The 23,675-nt window shown below is 41.5% G+C and overlaps 1 protein-coding gene across 2 annotated transcripts in view; it reads left to right on the forward strand.

Moving 5' to 3' along the window:
* The first annotated feature begins 202 nt into the window (after positions 1-202).
* Positions 203-23,675, forward strand: part of PAM (peptidylglycine alpha-amidating monooxygenase) — a 124,543-nt gene continuing 101,070 nt past the window's right edge. For both annotated transcript variants that reach the window (XM_066339337.1, XM_066339338.1), the window contains exon 1: positions 203-257. The gene's annotated coding sequence lies outside the window, so the exon portion shown is untranslated. The remainder of the gene's footprint in view (positions 258-23,675) is intronic.

Here is a 23,675-nt window from a genome sequence, read left to right on the forward strand (position 1 = left end):
CGGCGCGGCGGGGCGCGCAGCCGGCTCGGACAGCGCCTCCCGGCGGCGCAGCGCGGCGCGGCCACCGGGCCGACGTGAGCGCCGCCGCGTCCCCCGCGCCGGGCGGGCGGGGCGGGGCGGGGCGGGGCGCGAGGGGGGGGCGGTCCCGGGGCGGGGCAGGAAGGGGGGTCGCGGCGGTGGACCCCGGCGTCGGTGTCGCCGCTGGCAGTGCGAGGGGAGGTCGGCCGGGAGTTGGTGGTGTGGCGCACGTTTCTCCCGTGAGTTCCACCCGCGCCGCGTTCGCCTGGGCACGGGGGCTGCGGGGAGGGGAGGATCAGGATCGGGGGGTGCCTTGAGTTGCGGTGATTCTCTCGAGCCCCGCGGCCGTGCCGGTGCAGCTCCCGCGCCTCGGCCGGACGCTCGCTCGGCGCTGCCCCTGCCTGGGCACACGTGCGGCGGCGGCGCCGCTCCCCTGCGCGCTGCCCGAGGCGCGGCGCCTCCCGCGGATGTCTCAGGGCGGCTTCCCGGACGCCCGGGGGCCGCTCAGCCCCGCCGGGGGGCCACGGCCGTGCGGGTGCCAGGAGCGGCTCTTCCCCTGCGGACTGCGGCGGCTGCGGCAGTCCCCTTCCCGCCCTTCCCGTCCCCGGCGGAGCGCTGCCGCCGCCGCCTTGAGGGGGTGGATGCGGCGGAGCCTCCGCTCCCCCCGCCGGGACTTCGCGTCCCGTGCGAGGCCGACGGGAGGGACGAGCTCCCCCGGGACGGCCGGGGCACGGCGCTTTCCCGCCCGACAAAGTTTCGTGGCGCCCGGCGCCGCCAGCCCGAGCCGCAGCGGGCAGCGAGCGGGGCCGTCCCGGGGCCGCTGCCTCCCGCCCGTCGTGAGGTCCGGCTGGAAGGGCCGGGCGGCGGGCCGGCGGTGGGAACATGGCTGAACGCGGGGAGGCAGAGCCCCTCCGGGCTCCGGCACTGCCCCGCTGGCGCTGCCCTTTCTTCAGCTCTCTGTGTCCAGCCGTAGGAAGCGGTCAAGTGCTGACATTTTGTTAGTTTCGACTTCCAGCCGTGTCGAGTTGGATATGGTTCCCAATAGTCACTGGGAGTGGTTGTTTTTTGTTTGTTTGTTTTTATTTTTGTTGAGTTCTGGTGGGTTTTTTTGGTGTTTGGGTTTTTTTGGTTTCTTTTTGGTAAGCCTCATTCTGTTCATTTAAAAGTCATGTATTACTTTTAGGCATTACTATCAAAAATATGTATGTTTTGTGTATCAATCTGTTACAAATTGATTCGCGTATAATTTTGAGCGTGCCAGATAACTATGCTCTTCCTAGAGCGTGTCTGTGCTGTGAGAACCGACTGCTACGTGAAGGGGTGGGTCCCAAAGCTCTCCAGTAATCGTAAAGCCATGGTCTGTTCTCGGACTGACTTATATGGACTGCAAACACAGAGGTGCCATCGTTGGTAGGTCGGTAGGTTTTACCATGGACTGTTTTTGCATTGGCTGCTGTATGCTTGCAGATGAGTGTTCTTATAGATTGGAATAAAAAATAATAATAATAAAAAAGGTAAATCAGTGGTATTAATTAGAATTTCTAAGCAATTTATTAAAGAAAAAGTATTTGGCATGGAAATGGAAATCTTAGAACAAGCGTTTTTAATATCACAAGTCTTCATATGAATCAGGTTTCTTCTTTGATTTGGGGCATTTCTTTTCAGTCTTTGCAGGGGTTCTCCCATTAAAAACATCAGTAATAAATATATAGCTTTCAGAAAATTGCAGTTTAATACCAAAATTTTAACTGAACTTAATTTTTGAAGTATTTATGTGCTGGATTCTTATTTATATTTCTGTTTTGTGCTGTAGATCTGAAATCATGAGTCTGTCTACAGACAGACTGAAATCTGAAATCAGGAGCTAGTTTTCAGAAATTACTTTGCTGGAAGACTGAAGCTGACTGGTTTGCTGACTAGTGCACACAGAAAAAATGGAAAGTGGGTTGAATTTAGGCCTTAGGTACTTACCTAGCTTCTTTGATGTGATGGTCTCCCTGTTGGGACAGGTGAAAATGAGAGATCTAAGAGGTAAGGTAGCCAAAAGCAGATGCCTCCTTTCACATATGAAGGTAGAGGTCTGCACAAATGTATGTGCAAGCAGGCTTAAAGGAATCTCAGAGATCCAATCCAAAATACAAACCCACCATTTTGATGCTTTATCTGCTTCCCTGTCAAGTGAGAGAATCTCAGGGCTGCCAAGTGTCAAATAATACAAGATAGGATTGAATCTGCTTGTTGTGGAGGTTATTTCCCTGTATGTGGCCAATATCACAAAATGGCCAGAGAGGATGCTTTTTCTTGATTTCTTAGAGGTGAATCCAAAGTAATTATGTTGTAAAATGTATATACATTGAGGGCAATTCTTACTGTGTTACTTCCGTTTACATGTAGTATGGGTCAAAAGGTGCCAGTAGGCTGGGATTTGTTCTGAAGTTCTCATTTTATAGATTGACAGACGTATTTGTGTTGCATACTCAAAAATGATGGCATGCACAATGCAATTAAGACTGTACTTCAAAGGAATTTCATAACTTGCCAGGTTTCCATTTAATCCTTAATTGGATCTGACCATTGCTTGTGATATTCAAGATGAATAAATCTGAGATGCTTATAGTAGTACTATCCAAAGTTACAAATACTACAGAGTTCTGAAACGTGTCACAAATGAAGCAAAACAAGCTAGAAAAAGTATTTCTAGTGTATACTTTAAAACAACTGCTAACAATTCGGATAAATACTTAAAAGAGTAGGCTATGCCATATCTACCATCTTCTGCATGGTACTGATAGGCTGTTGCATGTTAGTTGTCTTGTCTTGAGGACAAGATATAGTGCTGGCTGATCTGAGCAAATTGTTACTAGGCTGGTTTACCAGTCTGGTCTAGTATGACAATCTATATAGTCAGGATACTCTGAGTAATTTTAAAAATGTCTTTACTTAAGGTGTCCAAGTTCAGTCTAATGTTAAAGTGGCAGAAAGAAACATTGGACGTTGTCTAAGTAGTGAAAAATGTTTTCTTCATGCTCCAGAGCTTGAGTCAATCAAATGAGTGCAGGGTGTTTTTCAAGGCACAGCTAACTATTTTTCTCCTTTATTATCTCCTTTTTTTTCTTCTTTTTTCCTCTTTTTCCTTTCCCCCCTTCCCTCTTTTTACTCCTCACCCTTTCTCTTTTTTGTTCTCCTCTTCCTCTCTCCTTTTTACCCTTCTTCATTTTTCCTTTCTGCTTTTTACTCTTTCTTTCTCCAATACCTTTTTCATCACCTTCCCCCTTCTATCTTGCTTCGTCGACTTCTGTCACCTCCTCCCTCTGTTTTGGTTTTCCCCACTACTTCTCACCTTTTTCTCCCCCTGTCACACTTTCCCCCCACCTCTTTCTCTTCCTTTATGTTTTTTATCTCCTTTCTAAGGCAGTCAGGACATAAAAAATTGAAATGCATAGAGCAGCAAAAAGACAGTGAGAATTTACAACATACTTCTTAACGAATAACCCCCTTCATTTCTCTGTGATAAGTGAAGGACTCTTTTATTTCATTTCCTGTCAACATTCTTGCCTGTATTCCGATACAGTTTCTTCCAATGGACCAAGGTAAAGAGGAGAGGGTGTTATTTATATATTTATTGTTCAGGCATGTTGAATCAACTAAAAGCATTTTCCTGCAGAAGGATATAAAAGTTTTACTTGAAAAACTTGATTGAATAGATCTCAACTTTCATGGGTTACCTTATAACTTATTTGGAACAAATGTTTCAATGTGAATTTGTCTTAAAGGTATGTGGGAATGCAAATGTGGGGTGCTTTTGTTATGACAACATTCTGGAAGCAAAAAGTAAAATCAAGTAGGGTTTTGAGATACATCTTGGGATGATGTGAGCAAAGAACAAGTACTCACAAAAATCATTTAGTATATATGGGAAGCAAAATGTATGGTTAGTGATGGTTTTTTAAGCAGTGTTTTTCAGGTATTCATCTAAAATTTTGGGGTTTATTATTACTGGTGTTGAGAAACATAAGTTGAGTAGAGATACACTTTCAAATCTGTGTGAGAATGTGAATGAAATTGAACAGTAAGCTCTGAAAAGATACACATAGATTGTATATGAGGAGATGCCAGACAAAAGCAAGCTTTTCCAATTTATTTAATAGGTGAAGGTCAGGCAGTGTGTTTCTAAGGAAGACACTTAACAGTCATTAGTTGGAAGAGCTTGGTTGCAGCCCTGAGCAGTTGCTGTGCACTGCGGAGGAAGGGTTTTCTTGCTTTCCCACTACCCATCAATTTATCGATTGGCAATGAAAATATTCAGCAGAACCCACCATTTTATTCAAAGAACAAGGTGTGTTTTGCTGAAACTGAAAGGCAATAAAAGATAACTTAGGCTGTTTCTGGTGCAGTGGTGAAATTCCTGCATTTTAGGCAACAGGTGTCACTTGGCAAGTGCTCTGGTTCAAGATACCAAGGTTCTGCAATAGCCAAAGAGAGTGTGCCACCATATGAGATGAGAGTTTGAAGTGCAGTAGTTCAGAGTGGATCACTGTGTAGGTAGAAACATGACTTCTATTTTTGAACAAGTTAATTTTCATAAACTTGTATTTGAAATCTCATAGATTTTTTTTTAATACTTTTGCTTTTGCAGTCCTACATTTGTGAGGACCAGGACAGATGGCCAGTTCATCAGTATGATTACTTGCAGTGACAAGGGAGAACAAGGATGCTGGCTAACAAGTCCTCACTGTGTATTTTGGTTTATTATTCATTGGTAATGATGTTGTGTGATCTTTGCTGTGTTTATCTTCCATTTGGACAAAGAATGCTGAAGGTGATATTGAGTCATATCATATTTGTTGATCCATGAATGTGGTATGATGTCATACTCCATCACTGCCTCCCAGTTCCACTCCACAGTTATGAATATTCTTTTTTGGATGTGGTTCCTCTTGGTTGTCTCAGTCCTGTTCTAGTGTCTTAGTCTATGCTGTTGTACATTCTTGGTCCTAATGTACTAGTACAAGTACTTTACTGCAGAAATCCCTACAAAAGAATGTCACAAGTTTGTCTGTTACAAGGTCCTCTATCTCTGTGTCAGAGTTCCTAGTGTGTAGGGTTAATCAAGACTTACATAAGCAAAAAAAAAACCAAAAAACGTTTTCTTCTGGCAGTCATATGTTGCAAGTGCCCTACTTGCTTTCAGTCTTCTGTGTTGTCTAGGCCTCAGGTCTTCAGACTTGATCAAAAAAGGGAGTATTAGTCTTTCATTCTTGGGAACAAAAAGGGATTATGAGGAAATGTTTATATTGAATTTAAAGTTTGTGAAATTTTTCTTTTTTTTTAAGGACAGGATCAGATTAACACTAGAGGGCCACTACAAAACTGTAGAAGATTTGTTTTGCTCTTATCCCTTCCACACACATATAAAAATGGGTGGGGGGTTGTTAGCTGTACATTTACTTTCTGTTGCAGACCACTAAGTAATGTCCTTTGATCCATATGATAAAACAATTATTTATCCTAAAAATTAGGGCCTACAGCATATACTTCCTGGCTTGTTTCAAAAGCGTCAGTCTAATTTTCAATCTAAATTTTTCACAGTTTTTGTATATGCTCATTGTTCTTGTTTAGTATCATCCAGTAGCTTAATTCTTAGCTTGTTCTCTGTATATACTTCTGTATAGAGAACAGTTGTGTCTACTTTTAGACTTCATATTGTTGGGCTGAAAGGTCCAGATTGTCTTTGTTTCATTACATTCTGGAAAACTAGGAGCTTATTGGGTTCAATTGGACAAGAGAGGGCTGAATGTGACCCCATTGTAGACTACAGCTTCCTCAACAGAGGAAGTGGAGCGGATGGTGCAGATCTGCTCTGTCTGGGAAACAGTGATAGGACACAAGGAAGAGGAATGACACAATCAGAGGAAGTTCAGATATGCAGATAAAAGGCTACATTTATGAAACAGGTAATGAAATTACCACTTGTAATCTTGTTTCAATTTTCTTTGTTTAACCATTCATTCTGAGTAGGTGTTTTTTTTTTCCACATCTTCTAATCTACTTTCCTCACATTTAATAATCCTCTGTGTTGTAGTATGGATGAAAAAATTGTTAATTCCCCCCCTCCTGACCAGCTCCACTGCATTTTCTTTTGTCTTGGGGAATGATCGTTTGTTTCATCAAAGAAAGATGGTATAATTTGCTAAGTAAGTTTTTATTTCATTTTTTTCTGCCACTCTGTTTCTAATTTCTCTCTATTTCTAATTATTTTTTACTTCAGAATGTATTCATTTTCCTTTTCTGTTTGATTCAGTTTTAATAAAGCACCTTTATTGAAACAAAGGTGGATTAATGTACTTGTAAGAAGCAGTAGGTCCAAGGTGCATTTCTAAACTATAGGATGATGGTCAGCCTTGAAGGCCTAGAAGGCTGTCTCATACTTCCTACGGTATGGGAAGTATGTGGCCTGCAGACTGTAACATTGACAAGTTACTGAATAATGGTGGGATGTCTCCCAGTTGAAGGTTGAGGCGTTGTTTTACTGTGAAGAAAATAATAGGAGTGGAAACAGAGAGTAGAAGAGAATGTAATAAGCAGAAATGGGTGAACTGGGGAGAAGGGAAAGAGCTGTGTTCAAGGTCAGTCTGTGGGAGTAAATGAGGGTCAGTCTGTGCAAAGAAATGTGGTGTCTGTAGATAATACTGGGACCATGACCTGGTAGGAGAGGGAGAAGCTCTGTGAACTCCTGTGGTGGGCTGACAAGGATTTGGACCAAGTGAAGAAAACTGTTAAAGGAGATGGGCTTATATGAACTAATGACTGAAAAAAACTGAAGTGAAAGACTAAGGTTGAAAATCAAGCTAACGTGAAATGAGGTGGAAGAGAAAAGGAAAGACTGAGTGGAATGGGTCACACAACTAACCCTTGTCAGAGTAAATATATTACTTCCCATGTCTTTAACAGATATTTAAAGGACTGCATTAATAATTATTGAGAATAGTCAGATGCTTTGTTCTGTGAAATTCATTAGCATGCATTCACAATTCAGCATAATTGGTATACAGTTATGCTTACCTTCTTCATCCTCATGTTTTCAGGAAGCCATAGCTTTTTCTTTTAGAAGCATGTCATTTGTGGCTCCTCCCTTCCCAGTTAAGTTCACTCTTTGTGAAACTGCTCCTTTACAGTTTCATCAGGTACAGTTCAGGTACTGAAGGTGGTTGTAGTCCAGTGTGTTATCAATAACAACAACATTACTTACTGCTTTGTGACTGTTCCAGAATGTCAGTGATTATTTTGCTCTACAAGTCAGCTTGCTTTAATAGAGTTCTCCCTGAACCTCATTCGTGTGCCCTAAAGCAGGAATGAAGAAAAGGAATTTGAAAACAGATCAAGTCAGCCTTGCCTGCTTACAGCAGTCCACTTAAAGGGGGGTGGGAAAGCTAGTGCTTGTTTTAAATCTCTGCTCTATTTCAGACTTTTATGCTATATTCTTTAGTTTTCCGTGGGTTATTTATATTCAGATTGGTTAAATTCAGTTGGTTTTAATTCCTTTTACAAGCATGTTGTACCCTGACCTTAAATTAAGGAGATGGATTTTATGGTATTAAGAATTCCAATCTCATTATGGAAGAGATTAAGGATTTATGCTGGATTTTAAAGAATACTTTTTATCCTGACTTGAAATACTTTTTTGCTTTCTGCTTGTTTACTGTTGTTTGTACTGAGACAATGTTAACGTATTTTAATCACTATTTTAAGGATGTTAAATTACTGTAAGCCTATCAGAAGAACTTGCTGTAGTACCTAGTTTGGGAGAACCTAGCTGTTCATATATAACATAGTTTTTACTACACATGGCAATTACCAGAACATTAATTAAACAGTGATTTCCAGTTTTGTTTCTTTTTGACCAAAAAAAAGGGGGTCTTGGCTTTTCTTTGACTGTCTCACCCAGCTTTCTCCCTGCGAGATTAATATAGGATCACAGAGTCATTGAGGTGGCAGGGAGCCTTTGGAGATGATGTGGTGCAACTTTCGCCCTCGGTTAAATAGGATCAGTTATTGCTGTTGCATATGACTTTGTTCTGAATAGTTTTATGGATGGAGACTCCACAGCTCTTTGCAGCATTTTTCTCATGCTTGGCCACTCTTATAATGAACAAGCGTATTTTTTCTTGCATATAGAACTCCTTCTGATTCAGTTTATCCCTGTTGACTCTTTTCTAGACAGTGGACACTGCTGAGGAAAGTCTGACATGCTTTCATCCCATGCTGTAGCAGCATGGGTGGATGGCAAATTGCTGCTACCTTCCCAAAAGCGTCTCCACAGGAAAGTGTTCGGGCAGGTACACAACAAATCACACTGTCCACACACACTAGCCAAGGGTAGCTGTCAATGAATGAAAGACAGGAAAGACCTTCTGTATGGAGATCTGAAGGGGCTTATTGAGGCCACGTGCCGAAGGGTTGCAGAAGACCGTGAAGAATGGAGGTCCAGGCTCAAGTGTGGGGTAAGAGGGGGCAGAGCGGAGCGTTGGGGAACAATGATCTGAGAGCACAAGGGCAGTACATTGGTGGGGCAAAGGGTTGGAACCAATGGGAAAACAGGGAAAGGAGAACTTTCTGGGGAACATACATATGTAGCAAATGGGCTGAACGGCTTACCTCTGCCAAACAAGCCAGTGGAATAACATAGCCTAAGAGGTATTATCGTGGTGCTGCAAAGCACTGTGGGGAAAGCCTTTTTCCTTTACCCTAAGCTTTGGGGTATTCCTGGAGCCTTTCCAGGGCATGGCTGCTGGTCTCTCCTCAGTAGGTTCACAGGCCTCCACATCATGCTGATGAATCTCATTTAACATGTGTTGGTTAGGTTTCACCCCATCCTAAGCAGGCCTTCACTTCAGGCTGTAAACAGTCCTACCTCTCCTCATACGACAGATGCTGAAATCCCTCAATCCTCTTTGCATCCTGCGTTTGGTCTTGCAGTGTGTATTCATGTCTCTTACACTAGGTTGGACTCCACCTGTGTGCTGTGTCCACTTGCTGCTACATGGTATGGGTCCTGCTCTGGATATGGCTTGACGCTTTTTTTACTGATAGCTTTGCACACCTGCAATTGTGTTTTTTCAGGATGTGGTCTCAAAACCTAAAATATACTTAAATTGTTAGTTAATAAGCTGAAGTAACATGTAATTTATGTGAAATTACCTTATAATTCCCATAAGAAATTCCCTGTATAATTTTCTCAGGAAGGACAATTATCTTTCATATTTTCCATAAGTCACAAGTTTCATAGCTTGGTAGTGTGTTGCGTTCCTCCACTATGGGGAACTACAAGCAGTTCTTTGAAAACAATGGTCTAGTAGGACAGGAATAAGTCAAACGAGACCGGCTTGTATCTGAGACCCGTGTGTTGGTAACAGAAGGAGAGGAAGCTGCCCTATAACGAGGACTGGAGCAGGCAGCCAAAGGAGGAGGGCAGCAGGGAGAGCAGGCGGGGAGGCGCGGAGAGGCAGCGCCGTGGCCGAGCCGCTGTCAGCGCTGTGCGCTCGCTGCCGGCCGGGGCTGCGCGGCGCCCGGAGAGGCGCGGCCCCACGGGCGGCCACGGGCGGCCGGGCACGGCCTGAGGGAGGCCCGGAGCGCCGCCCGGGATGGCGGCGGGGGCCGGGGCGGCGGCACCGCAGGGATGAAGCGGGCGGGAGCGCAGGGAGGCGGGACGGGCGGGGACGGGCGAGGGGCAGGGCCGGACACGGGCCGCGCACAAGGCTCGGGGCTCAGCCGGGGTCCGGCCCAGCGCCGGCGAGAGGGAGGCCGAGAGCGTGAGGGAGAGCCACGGGGCGGGCTGGGGCCGCGGCAAAAAGGACAAAAACAGGCTGGGGCCGGAGTAAGAAGTAACCTCCAGCCTGGGCAAAAAGACAAAACCAGAAGCCCCAACACGGAAAGCCCGACTCAAGAAAGCCCCAGAGCTTGTGACTCAGTTATTTTTGTGCCCTCCTTCTCCTCCCAAGGTGCCTGCTGTCAGGAGACCATTGGCCCCGTGTCCCACCGCAGTCCCTGGCTGGAGACCTTTTCCCGTCTGATTGGGGAACCCCTCTGGAGGGTCCAGTGTCCCTGGAGATCTCCTGCTGCCGGCCTGTCCCATGTCAGACATGAGCTGGTTGCCAGGCAGAGTCTCCCCAGAGACAAGGCTTTCCTCCGTCTTCTCCTAGTCCACTCCTGCAAGTGGACATGTGCAAGCCTTCCCCCACATGCCTCGGACAAACAGTGTTGAGACAGAAATCAAAACTAAATTGGCTCTTCCCATAGTGCCAGTGAGTTATTATGGTCTTTCTTTCATGGAATGGACTTATCTTATTAACTTTAGCATACCAAAGATGTTTCAACATTTTAGTTTGTACAAAAGAAAATTAGTAACTCTCATTGATGAGATTATGATTATTTTGCTCTCTTAGAGGTCAGTAGTACAGAGCAAGGGCAAGGTAAAGCCATCTCTTTAAGGATCATCAGAGCTTGGAGACCTTCCCCCACACACCCATTTTCAAGGCTCCCTTTGTGGTCATCATTGGATATTGATCAGGTCTCTTGGCCTTTTAGTTCCCACTGGAGTGTCCTTTGTGGCCAAAACTATGCTGGGCAGGTGTGACTGAGCATCACTGTCTCTCCCAGGTTGCCAGCAGATGTTGCCGTGAGTTTAATTTAGCTGAGAATTTCCAGGGAGAATGCCCACATCTGCTCTCTGTTGAAGGAATGGGAAATATGATTTTTGCAAAATATATGTTGTAGAACATATTAAGGAGTATTGGCAAAGTGTTCTGAAATTAAGGATGTACTTTCTGGTGTCTAGACCAGTATCTTGGCAGGAATCACTGTAAACAAGATTGTCCTTCCAGTGCCAAGGTGCACCCCCATCTTCTATCTCAGACAGGAACCTAGTGTCTGTTGCTGGGTGGTGATGACCTGGCAGTAGTTTGTAAGTGCTGTAACCTTGGACTCATGCCCTCCTAATCAGAATTATTAATGCTCATGTGAGCACTGTTGGCCAAATCCACCAAAGGGCAGGTAGGTGGGAGAATTCACAACTGGTTTTTGGTAAGTTTTTTAGTATGCTTTACTAAACTGGCTTCACAAGGTTGATGGGGATATGTGATAAACTCATGTTACCTGGTGTTCACCATCCTACAACTGGACCATTTCTCCTCGAAATGACAACCCTTATTTGATTTAATACAAGTGGGAATACCTAACCATTGATTTAAAATGTGAAGGTCTTTCATAATAACCTTCTGGTTGGCAGGGGAGGTAGGCAATACAGTCAGGTGCTTGTCACGTGTCTGCCAGCACCAGTATTGTAAACCCAGGCCTTTTGGAAGTGGCGCAGTGTAATGTCTGTCAGGTGTGGCCTGGGACCGCCTAGTGCTCTATCTTTCCCCAAGGCTGTTGTGGCAGTTTTTCTTGTGTCTGTTATTTGCAGGTATTCTTAAAAGACTTCTGAATGGTCCCTCTGGTGCAAGGATTGCCTCTTATTTTGTCCTCATTTGTAGATGGCAAACATCCCTGAATTGCTTCATTTCTTAGGAGAGTCCACTCAACTAAGGCATCCTTACTAGTGGTTATTGCACTAATACATATGGTAGGTAACTGATGAGCAACAGCATTGTGTTCCTGCAGTAGCTCACCATGATTTTCAGTATAGGCTGCATTTCTTTCATGGCTAAGTGCGCATTGCTTTTATACACCAAACCATTGTGAGGTTTACTGTGTATCATCTAGTCACCTGCTTGTCATTTCCTAGACCACAGTGTTAAACTTTTGTATGCTTCCCAAGGGTCAGAAAAAGGACTTCTGAAGCTGATTGTTCTTCCAGCACCATAGATACAGCCATTAATTTAACATATTGCTTGATCCTCCTTTCCTTGGTAGGTTAGGAAGGTTTGCTCAGCAATTTCAAAGGATGTTGCTTTCCACTGCAGTTTTTCTTTCACATTTCTTCATGTTTCATCAGTGAAACACCCATTCTCCTCTTGGATTAATTGGTTATACAGCAGTGGGAACTGCTGGGCCCAAAGTAGAGACATGCTGTTGTTAACTAGGACAATTTGTCCTGTTTTCTTCTGTAAGGCACCTGCTTTGTTTTGGCTGGGAGATGTAGCTTAGAAATTTGATTTCCACTTGATTTTTTTTTTTCTCATTCTATTATATAAAGTTTTTCGTATCTGGGCCAAATGTGGTATAAATTGCCTCTGAAACCATTACAGACCAAGAATTTTCTGTGTTTCTACTTTGCACTTCTGCTATGAAAAGTATGATTTGTTCAGCTGATTTGGGCAGCATTCTGTGAAGTGCCTGCCAAATTATTGTTCCAGATTTTACTCCTGTGGCAGTTCTCTGAATTTTCTTGTGGTTCATTTCCATGATTTTATATTGCTTCAGTGACATTGCTCAGTGCTTCTCCCACTTCTTGTTCAGTGATGTGGATAACATCATCCCCCTAACAGTGTGATTTACAACATGAGGAAGTACTGAGATCTTCCCAATACCAGGCTACCAGCCCACAGCAAATTGTGGGTCTGTGTAGACACCCCAGCAGCAGTACTGTGGGGGTGTATTGCCGAACCTGACACGAGTGTGTGGATTGCTGCTCTGGCTCATTAGCAGGTGGAATTCCAAAGAAAGTCTTCACTGCATCCCATGCCACAGCTTTGGATACAGCTCAGTGGCTCAGAGCTCTTGGGCAATTCCCCTCTGTGTGGGATGGCCTTGTTCTGCAGTCAATGACCAGCTGTCATTCTCTAGGACCAGTGGGGGCATCCTCACTATTTAGGTAGGGCTGCTGGAGTGGAGACCGGGCTGAATGACTCCAGCCTCTGACAGCTGTAATGATCTGGATCCTCTTTGGGTAGCCTCTGGCTAGCCTGTACCATTTTCATGCAGTCAGTTTTGAGGTAGTTTCCAAATCTGTAGGATCTGTAACAACTTTTCTCACAGTGATAGCAGGAACCCTAGAACAACAGGTTATCTTGAAAGCTTTCCCTGCCATCATGTCATACCGAGTAACGTATTCATGTACTTAAGCCACCTGCACTTTTGCCAGAAAAGATGAGTAGGAACCCAGCTGTAATAGCAAAGAAGTAGAACAAGTTTCTACCTTCTCCTCTTCCCTATCTCTCCAAGTGATTAATTGCAATTAGTTTATTTATTAGGTATAGGGATGGGACCCTGTGGAGTGATGTCAGGCCTATAACCATCAGGACCATCACCCACTGGCAGATGTGAATGCAGTGTACTGCCAACACAATACAAGGTTTGTTAACTTTCTGTGAGATATCAGCCACCCATTTCACCTTTGTGGAGAAGACCCAGATCTAGTATGTGAGCTACGAAATTGGGGTAGGGAATGGTTCTGGTCTACCAGGAGTACTCTTTTGCCACTGAATAGGAAAGCAGTAGGTATACTCAGTGTTTCCACTGTCGTGATTAGTTTTTGTGTATTTATCTATTTTTATCTTTTCCTTGTTTATATTTTCGCATAAATAAAGGATGGTTTCTGGTCAGTTGTGTATTTTGGCATTCCAGAATGGAGTAAAACTTAAAACATTTCCTTTCATGTAACTGTTTTCTGTTGCAGAGGATACATCTACAAGAGTGTTCACAATATATCTTCCACTGACAAGAAAGTAGGGATGTATCTTTCATTCTAGTCATCTGCATGCAGCACAGATTGGCATGGAGCACACTGGCAGGATACTTTTGCAGGTGTGACCTGTACTGAGAAGTTTGATACCTGCTTTTATTCTCCCCTTTTTAACTGGTTTTATGTGGTGTGATCTGTTTCGCCTTCAAAAGAAATTGAGTTGAACAAAGTAAATAGCTACCAAATCTTCTGCTTTGCTTGTGGCAAAAGAAGAAAAAATTATTCATACCTGCTTTTAGACATCCATTACTGTTTTTATGTGGTTTTCAAAAGAATCTCAGATTTGGAGGCTGATCTTCTAACAGTATTCTGTGCTTGATACTCAGCTTTGTATTCCTAAGGATGTGTGAGGAGGATGCAGATAGATAATTCAAATCTACATTATCTATACTAGATTGATTTGTGTACTTTAGTTTCTGTCATGATACATATCAGTGGAAATTGTGGGCATGTGTAGTGAATTGGTAATCAGTTCAGTCATTCCACTTGCCTTACCTGGCTTTTGAATCTAATCAGCTTGGAAAAAACATACATACTTAGTCTCTTTATTTTTTGATAAGCATCAAAGCTAGCAATGTGTTAGGGAATTGGTAATTTTTTTTGGCCACCTACAAAAGTCTTAACTACTTGTTAGATATACTTCTATTGCGATAGCCATGTGGGTCTTGTGTGTGCACTCTAATAATTTTTCATTTTGATACTGTTGTGCCTCTTCACCATCTTTTTGCCTGCCAAAAAATGTATTTCATAGTTAGCTAATGTAGTAAGAAGTTTTCTGTTCAGTTGATTACTTGTGACTATTTCTTGCAGTAGCTGCTGGATCAGAAATTAACTGTAAGCATGAAGCAATTTGTTTTGGAAAATTTGCTTTGATCTGGCATAGTTTCTCCCAAATGTCTGTGCTTAGTCTTACACCGCTGCTTGATATGGGAGAGGATTTTTGCTCTATGGAAATGATTGCTTCTTGAGTCTTCCCCAAGTGGCTTTTACTAAAGTTTGTCCTTGTCCTGTTATTGCTGCCTAGGAGTAAGTAATCAGCTTCCAGCACCAATTCTTGCACTTTCTTACACAATGAAGTGGAAGAAAACTTGCGCTGGTATTCTCAGTAGATTCATTATGTTAATGTTTTATTCTGTTTTGCAGCCTTAAGCTTCTGGAACACAACTAAAACATTAACCTTTTTTTTTTTTTTTTTTTTTTTGGTTAGTTCCCCTTAAGTGTCTCAATATAAATAAATTATAACTAATCTTTATAACTAGTCTTTGGTTATAACTCATACTTTAAAGAACCATTTCTTTGTACTGGTCTCAGTATAGAACTTCTGAGCTGTTCAACACTTCAAGATGAGCCTATAATTGTAGAGTTAGAGTGCAGTGTAGTTGGGAGATCTGAGTGGGATTGTCATCCAGATTGTGTGAACTTTCTGTAAATTGACATAGGATTTAAATGAATATCAGCACTTTAAATGAAGCATTTTTCATGAGAACTGTGTCACTCATTCTCTAAGTTTTGTTTAGAATGTATTCTACTGAAGTAGTTAAACCTTCATATTCTCCTCAAAGATTTAGGTTTTTCTTTGCTACTTTTTTTTGTATTTCAGAATAGCTGCCTCACTAGCTAGTTTTGCAGTTGTCTTTGTCACATGTTTTACTGTCCCACTCACACTTCCTGGTTTGATTTGTTTTTCAGATGGTCTTGCTGTAGATCCAGATCTCTGACTATGTAGGAAATGGATCTAGCAGGCATGGAATAGTATCTCTCTTCTGTTTAGGGAAGTCAATTTTTATTGAAGTACTTCCTTTATTGCCATCTTTGATACTTAAATTGCATAAAATGAAACTTGGAAAAAAATACATTGCCCGTGTGAGCAGCGCTGGTCTTAAATCTCTTAGATAAAGTGGAATAAAACCTGAGCTTAGTGTAACAATAGTAAAAAAGTGCTCTCAAGCCGATATTGTTGCTTAGATAACTTTGAAAAGCTGCACCGGGGCTTTTCTGGTTGCTGCATCACACCCCAGAGAGGGGAGTGATTGCATTGGGATGGTTCCTCTGTGTGAACTTCCAGTGTTCTGTGGTATCTTCTGTTTGAGCCTAACAGTGAATCAAGAACATCTGACCTTGCCCAAGCTCATTCCCTTGATTTGACTAGTTTTGGAAGATGTAAAATCTAGGGCCTGAACTTGCAAACAGAAAGGGTTAATGATTTAATTATTATCAAACCCAGCTATATTTGTTTGCATAAGTACAGTTTCCTGTCTTTTTTGGGTCATTTGAAGGTTTTGCTGCTACAAATAGTGTTCTCAGTACTTAGTTACCCTATTCTCTATAATCTATTCTATTGAGATTCTGTTCTGTCTATCCATTTAGTGGATATTTGTGCACAATACATTTACAGAATAGACTGTTAGATGTGAGTGCTTTTTGAAGAATTTGTGTTCACTGAAATATGATATGAAAGTGTTTCAGGGTTCGTGTTTCTTGGTATGTTTCAGGTATAAGATACCATCTGTAGTTACTAAGGTTTGTTGGTAATCTTGACAAATACATGAATCGCTAAGAGGGGTAGCCTTGGTGCAAAGGCACCTTTGTCACTGTTATTTACTGCCCCCATGGCTCTAGATCCCCATCCTTCCTATGGTCTCTTACTTGGGCTTTTACTCTATTATTCTTGTTCTGTTTCTCTGTTTAACCAGTGTAATTTTTTTAGTATTTCTTAAAACAAAAAAGACCTTCAATGCTGTATTTTTCTCAAAAGTTGTTGCCATTAATTTCTCTCTCCCTTGCTCTAGTCAGGCAGTCTCCAACTTGAAATGTGTGCATTTCTTCTCTGCAATAGCAAAGAAGCTGGGTGAGGGAGGAAACTAAAGGAAAGGTAACTTTATTCTTTATTGCTTTTATTTCAGAAAACTGGATCTATCACCTGACCTTGTCTTGTCAAAACCTTTTAGGTCTGTGAGGAGAAGGAATGCTATTTTGACAATACTCCCCCCAAGTATTAGAATGTTAGAGCTGTTACTTTTGGTGCTTGTAGTCTTCTTGATTCCTTTTATTTTTTCTTTCAATTGCATTTATAATATTGCTTATTAAAAATAATATTACTGAAGGGTAATCTTAGATGTTTCCCACATTTCTGAGAGTGTTTTGGTTTTCCTCCTGTTTTCTCTTTATTTCTACGTTTCATTTTTTGGTGATCTTAAAAGTAACTCTCAGCTTCCTTAGTTACGTCTTCAAAGCATGTGTTAAAAATAGCTTTTTATCTGTTTCTGGTTTTTCTGAATTCGTCATGTTTTTTGTAGGTTTTGGCTTTTTCTATTTCTACTTTTTAACGTTCATTAGTTTGTTGCATCCTCTAAATTTTATTTATTTCTGTCATGTGGTATTTTTTTTTCTTGAGAAATGAGTTGAGGAAATCAACATGGAGTTATTGTTCCATTGAATTCAGAAGGCCGCTGTTGAAAATTGCACCTTAACTTTTGAATTTGTATTACTAGATTTTTTTCAGGAGCAAATATTTCCAAAGAATGGAATGTATTTTCTAATAGAATGTGGTAGTCATTCTGTTGGTCAGTGCTAAGTACCTGTACATTCACAACAGGGCTCAGTCTTCTTATTGTGGTTATCATTAAGCAATGAATCTTTTCTTTGGTTGATGTTCAAATCATGAAAATCAGCATTTGTGTCTTATTTCATCTTTTCATCCCTGTCAAGGCAACTTGACCTATGTACAACCTGCAGTTGTTTGCTTAGGAAGAGTTTGAGTTATTGCATGTGTGTATACATTAATTGAATATATAATCTATTTTTAATTATAATAGTGCATATTCATTTATTAGTAATGAACTGATGCTTAGACCAGGGGCTTTTTGAGGCAAGATCTTTGTCAGGTGTTATATCTGGTTATTACTGCTATTTGAAGTTGTGGATGTTGGTTTTTTTGTGTTTGTTCATTAATGAATGGATAGTAGTTGTCAAGGGCAGCAGTTATCGCTTGCTGACTGTGTTCTGCACTGCAAGTTGAAATTTCAGTTGAGGCTAGATTGGCATAGTCACATCTAAAAGTGACTTGCCTTGTTTCACAGTTGCATTACTACTTTCATGAAATCAGAGTCTGAACAGTTGTGTCAATCACTTACTGTGTATGGCCTGTTTATTTTAAAGTCTTCATGAGGTAAGGTGTGGGTTGGTCTTGGCTAGCCTCACGAGATCCCCACTCAGTTGCGCTTTCACTCTCTCTCCTCAACAGGATGAGCTTAGAAAGTAGAGGTGAAACAGCTCAAGGTTAAGACTGGGACATCATTCATCAGTTACCATCATGAGCAAAGAGATTGATTTGAAAAATCAATTTTATTGCCAATTGAAACAGAAAAAATGGGCTCCCAGTGGGCTGCAGCTTTCTTCAGGGCATCTCCAGCTGCTTTGACTTGGGGTCTTTCATGGTTTGCAAGGTTGATACCTGCTTCGACAAGGGGCTTTTCAGGGGCTGCAGGCCCTGCTGCTTGAAGCACCTCCTCCTCTCATCACTGTCCGTGGTGTCAGTAAGTAAGGTTGTCCCTCAGTTGTGGCTTTCACACTTGCTGTGCAACACTTTGACATTTCGTAAGTGTACTTTTCCAGAGGTATTACCTTCCTGGCTGAGGGTCTCAGTCCCCTGCTCTGGTCATGTGTTACCACATGTTTTTGGCACACTCTGTCATCAAGACACCCTGCAGGCACCTTACTGCTAGTACTTGGCATGTAAACCAAATAAAACTATCAACGAAAAATCAAAACTTGATGTGTTTAAGATAATATGAATAATTATCTTAATTATCTGGGGACTCTTGTGTGTGTATAGTCCTATGCAACAAGTTATGCAGAATTAGTTAGCATTTTCTCATTGTGTTTGGGCATACATCTCTTCCAGTTCAAAATATCTAGTGACAAAGTAACTATTAGTTTTCTTTGCAGAATCACAGAACAGTCAAGGTTGGCAGAGACCTCTAGAGCTCACAGTGTGCACCCACCTTGGCAGAGCAGGACCACCTAAAGCAGGTAGCCTGGGACCATGTCCAGATGGATTTTGAAAGTCTCCAAAGTTAGACTCTTTGCTACCTCCCTGGCTCCTCCTCAGCTTCACAGATGATTCCCTCAGTCCTTGTGCACCTTTCCCAGTTGCCATGATTGATCAAAGATTATGAAGAATAGCAGTCATGGGTGCATCCCATCAGGACCCATGGACCTGATGTATGTCCAGCTGGCTTAGGTATTTCCTGACATGATCAAGGGTATATCTTCCTTGCTCTAGCCTTCCCCTGGGAAGTGATAATGTCATGATGTTCAGTGTGACGTTTCCTCTAATTTTCTAGCATATAAGGACACCAAGAGATTGGTTCAAGTAAGGTTCCGTATATGCCTCTACATGCATATGAAGTACTTTATGCAGTAATTCAATGGAGTTGGTTTATTTCAGTGGTGGTCATTGCTGCTGTTGACAGTTTCAGGTCCTGCTCTGGATTAGCTTTTGTCTAATATATGAGAGAGAGCATCTGCAGTCAGCTCCCTGCCTTAAAGCACTGTTTTCTGTGCCAGTTTGTTGTTTATATATAAGCAGAGAATAGATTTTTGATGAAATTTTAATTAAATTGTGATATTTCAGCTAAAGATTATAACTGTATGTAGGTTGTGTTGCTGTATTTAAAAGATATAGATCTACTAGAGGGATCTTTTAATAGATTTATGTGCAGATAAGCACAAAGGTGATTTGTTTGAGGGTCAGTTAATGTCGTGCTTGTCTTAGCATCTAGCTCTTTCTTTCCGATGTACTATAAAGGAAATATCTTCTCTGTAGTAATGGTGGAAACAAAGACATACAGACCCCCTTGTGCATGCAAAAGATGTCGCTTTATTGTAGGAAATACTCCCATTTTATATCTTGAGCTTCCGCCAGGCATAATCAAAACTTATCAGAAGAAGAGCACCTATTGGCTGGCCCAGCTGTAGCCTGCTGTCCATGCTTAGGTGTCTCTCATGCCCCAGCCAATCTTTGACTGTCCAGGCTGCAGCTGTGCCCTCCTACAGGGCTTTCTGGTAAATATAAGCTTTAATAACTGGAAAAATTATAATCCCATATCCTGTACTTCTCTGCTTCTGTTTACGTTTTTTTTTTCTGCACACTGACCAAGCAAGCTCCATTTAAATAAATAAATCCCCATCAAAAGCAGTTTTCTATGTTTCTTACTTCTTCAAGAATTTATCAGCTTTCATTCTTTATACTTACATACGTTTATTATGCATAGGGCAAAAAAATCAGTAACAAAAACATGATGCAGTGGCATTGGGTCTATTTTTATATCTATGCTTTCTTGTTTTTATGTGAAACTTTATTTGAGAAAATACTACAGCTTTACGTAGGGCTCTTGATTGCAGAGATCATTATCCTAACTTCCATTTCACTATCCATGGTACAAATCCTTTGTTTTGATTGACTAAATCAAGCATGTCTGTTGTCTCGTATGTAATAAATTTGGCCACTTTGAGTAATCTTCAAATAAAAATAAGGCTTTCACCATAAACTGTATTTGCTCACCTATAGGACTAGAATCAAGAAATAACCAGGAGTGTAAGTTGCTCAGTACTGTGAAGTCTGTCTCAGCTGAGCTAAATTAGTAAATGTGTCTGGCCTTGCTCAGCTTGCCTACCAGTTGTTCTGCAAGGCATTCGCATGTTCTAATTAAATATTAAGAATTCCATGATCAAAAATGACCTTTTATATTTCTCTGTAGAGGCTAGAGAGGAGCTGCTGGAAGACAGAAATAACACACCTTATCTGTAAAACACCTAGCATAGAGATGTGCTAGTTGTGAAACTGTAAATCACTTCAGAATGAAAACTAGGTCCAATATTCTAATCCATTTTACCTGCCCTCTGTCAGACATTTTGTGGTTACAGGAGGGAGATTGTAGCTGGATTTCAAGTTCTCTCTTTTCATGTAGGGGTTGCTTGTCTGGAAAGGTAACTCACAAAAGGCCACTGTCCCCCACTTCATCTTACCGATGTTTGAAGATGTTAGCAAAGTTTGAAGTTGGGAACATTAAGGGGAAATAATTTACTCTTATGCCATAAGCAGGCTGTGGTATTTTCTGATGCCTAGCTTCTTTTTTAATACCAAAATGAGGTGATTCTGTAAAAGCCCTCCTTCAGATAAATTTTTTATTCCAGAATTAGTTAGGTATGGATGTGTCACTGAGACCTCTGAAATTTGGAAGCAGTGTAAACTGAGCATACTCCTTGGAATGCAAGTTACTGCAGCACAGTGGAGTGGAATGAGGAATTTCGAAGTATGAGTGTTTGGTTCTTTGAAGCATTTAGCTGACCTTTAATGCATTTTTAGTCAGCCCTCAAATGGGCAAAGCAGTAAAGAGATGGTAGCTTTTAATGACTGAGGCCAGTCCTATTTTAGGACAGAGCAGGAAATTTTCCTGTCAGATTTTTATAGAAAGCTCTGTTAACCATTCCATTGGCAGAGCTGCAGAAGGCATTTGGTCATTGAGCATGCATATAGTTAAGGTGGTGGAAGAAGGTTAATATCTGTTTCTTTTTCAGTGTCTCTGTGAGGAACGGTTGGACAGAGCATTACTAAAATTTTTAGATGATGCAAACTTGGAATTTACTTTCAAATTTTTGCTTGAAATACAGAAATGTAAAATGAAATGAAGCTTGAACAGTAAAGACAGCAGTCTTGGCAAGAGCCTCATTTTTTGCTCTCACATGGTGATGTGTACTGTTCCATCCATACAAATTAAAAAGGAATATATTTGCAATTAAATTTGCAAATTATATTTGCAATTAAAAATGCCTCTTGTGTGCACTCAGAGTCCTTTTAAAGAAATGTATCAGAGTTATAAGAAGTCTTGTTTTCTATAAAAAAACCTGCTCATGTGTTTCAGGGATCCGTGTTGCAGGGACTTGCTACATATGGGTATTGGGTTCAGTGTTATGTGTAGACTTTGATTTTCAGAGCTGTACTTTAAGTGTAGAAATGACCTACAGAGCAAATTGATTTTTCCAAATGTGAACTTATCAATACAAGTGCACAAGGTACAATTTATATATAGTTTACACTGTATCTATTTTAGAAGTAAAGTCCCAGCTCTTTCTGGTGTTCATTTTTGTAGTTTATCGCTCTGTTTTACATAAAGCAAATTTGCCCAGGCAGAAGATGTTCCTTTAAGAGGGCTAATTAAAGGGATGCATAGACATAGAAAAATAGGATGTATTCCAGGCCTTTAAGGGGAAAAGGTTTGTGTGGCTGAGACAAACAAGGTGACCTGTTGAGAACAGCAGTTGTGCTGCTGCTTTGCTCCCCACTCCCTGCCTTTCCTTGAAGAGATTGATAACAGTCATAGCTGTTCCAGAAGTGCGTGCACAGTGGTCCCCTCCTTCAGCATGGCAATATCAGCAAAAGTGTTTATTGTGAAGATATGTGCAGGAGTAGCTTGTAAAAAGGAAGGTAGCATTCTGCTATTAACACTATTTCTGTGAAAGCCTTCTAAGACTGCCCAGTCCAAATGTTTGAAGTGGAACTGGTGCTAAGTAAGAGGCAGATTTGCAGAGACTTGGTAGTAGAACCACATGACATAATTAAAATACTTCTCTGTGTACAGTTTGTGTATATTGTTGCACAATCTGAATTATTTATATGTGTGGTTTTGCTCCATCTTATGACCAAGTTCAGGAACCAATGCTTTAGAGTAAGGAGTTGCTGCAGGACAGTACTCTGCCTTCTTTTTGTTACTGATGTTGATTGTGATAAGAGCTGTAGCTCTGTTTTAGCAGCATGTCACTACAGAAAATTAGAGAAATCTCTCTTATTTAGTTGGAATCTCCTAATTAAAAATATTTTCTAATTTAACTTGGTATTTGTTATCCCTTACATTCCATCATTCTAACAGTATGGGTTTTTATGTGTAATATCAATATAGTACTTCCTGTTTTGACAAAAAAGTATCTAATTATTTTGTTATTATTATTTTCAACAATACTTGAACCATGAGTTAAATGTTCATTGCTGTGTAAGCTGCAATCTCTTACAGCTTGTTCTATACATACCTGTTTAGCAGGTAGACTGTTACTGCCTTAAAGGCCATGTGCCCAGATTTCGATACGGAGTGGAGATTTTATAGAAACTCATAGCATTGTTCAATGGTTTGAGTTGGAAGGATCTTAAGGGTTGTCTTGTTTTAACTCATGTGCAATGGACAGGGAAACATACTACTAGGCCAGGTTGCTCAGAACTTCATCCAATCTGGCCTGGAACACTTCTAGAGACTGGGCATACACACTGTCTCTGGGCAACCTGTGCCAGTGCCCCACCACCCTCGTATCTTATCTAAACATACTCTGTTTCAGTTCAAAGCCATTTTCCCTTGTATTAATAGCATATGTCCTTGTAAAAGGGGCTTACAAAAAAATTGGAAAGGGATTTTTTTAGAAACAGGAAGATGCTATAAGGTCTCCCTGTAGCTTTCCCTGGTCCAGACTGAACAGCTCATACTGAACTCTCTCAGCCTGGCTTCAGAAGAGGGATGCTCCAGCCCTCAGATTACCTTCTTGGGTAGAGGAAGAGATTTGTGGAAGAATGCCAGGAAATAGATTGAAATCTCTCTTAATAAAAGCAGGACTTCAGAATATGCTGTTGTGATTGCTTGAGCTACTCTTTGATTCTTTCTATTGCTGTAGAAAGGAGAATCTTGAACGATTGTGAAGTGTTAGTATAATAGTCCTAGAAATTTAGGCATAAGAGGAAACCATTACATGTGGCCTCAAAAATGATGTCAAGATGGTCCTTCTACATGCCATTGCATCGTTATTTGCAGTCCTATTCTGTGCTGACATCCTAAGCTTGTGCCTGTTTACAGACATGCAAAAATAAAATGACTGCTTATTGTGATTTCTTTTTTTTTTCTCTTGAAACCAGACTTTATTCAGCTCAAAGAAA

The sequence above is a fragment of the Sylvia atricapilla genome, chromosome Z (assembly GCF_009819655.1).
Source record: "Sylvia atricapilla isolate bSylAtr1 chromosome Z, bSylAtr1.pri, whole genome shotgun sequence".
In the NCBI taxonomy this organism is placed as follows: domain Eukaryota; kingdom Metazoa; phylum Chordata; class Aves; order Passeriformes; family Sylviidae; genus Sylvia; species Sylvia atricapilla.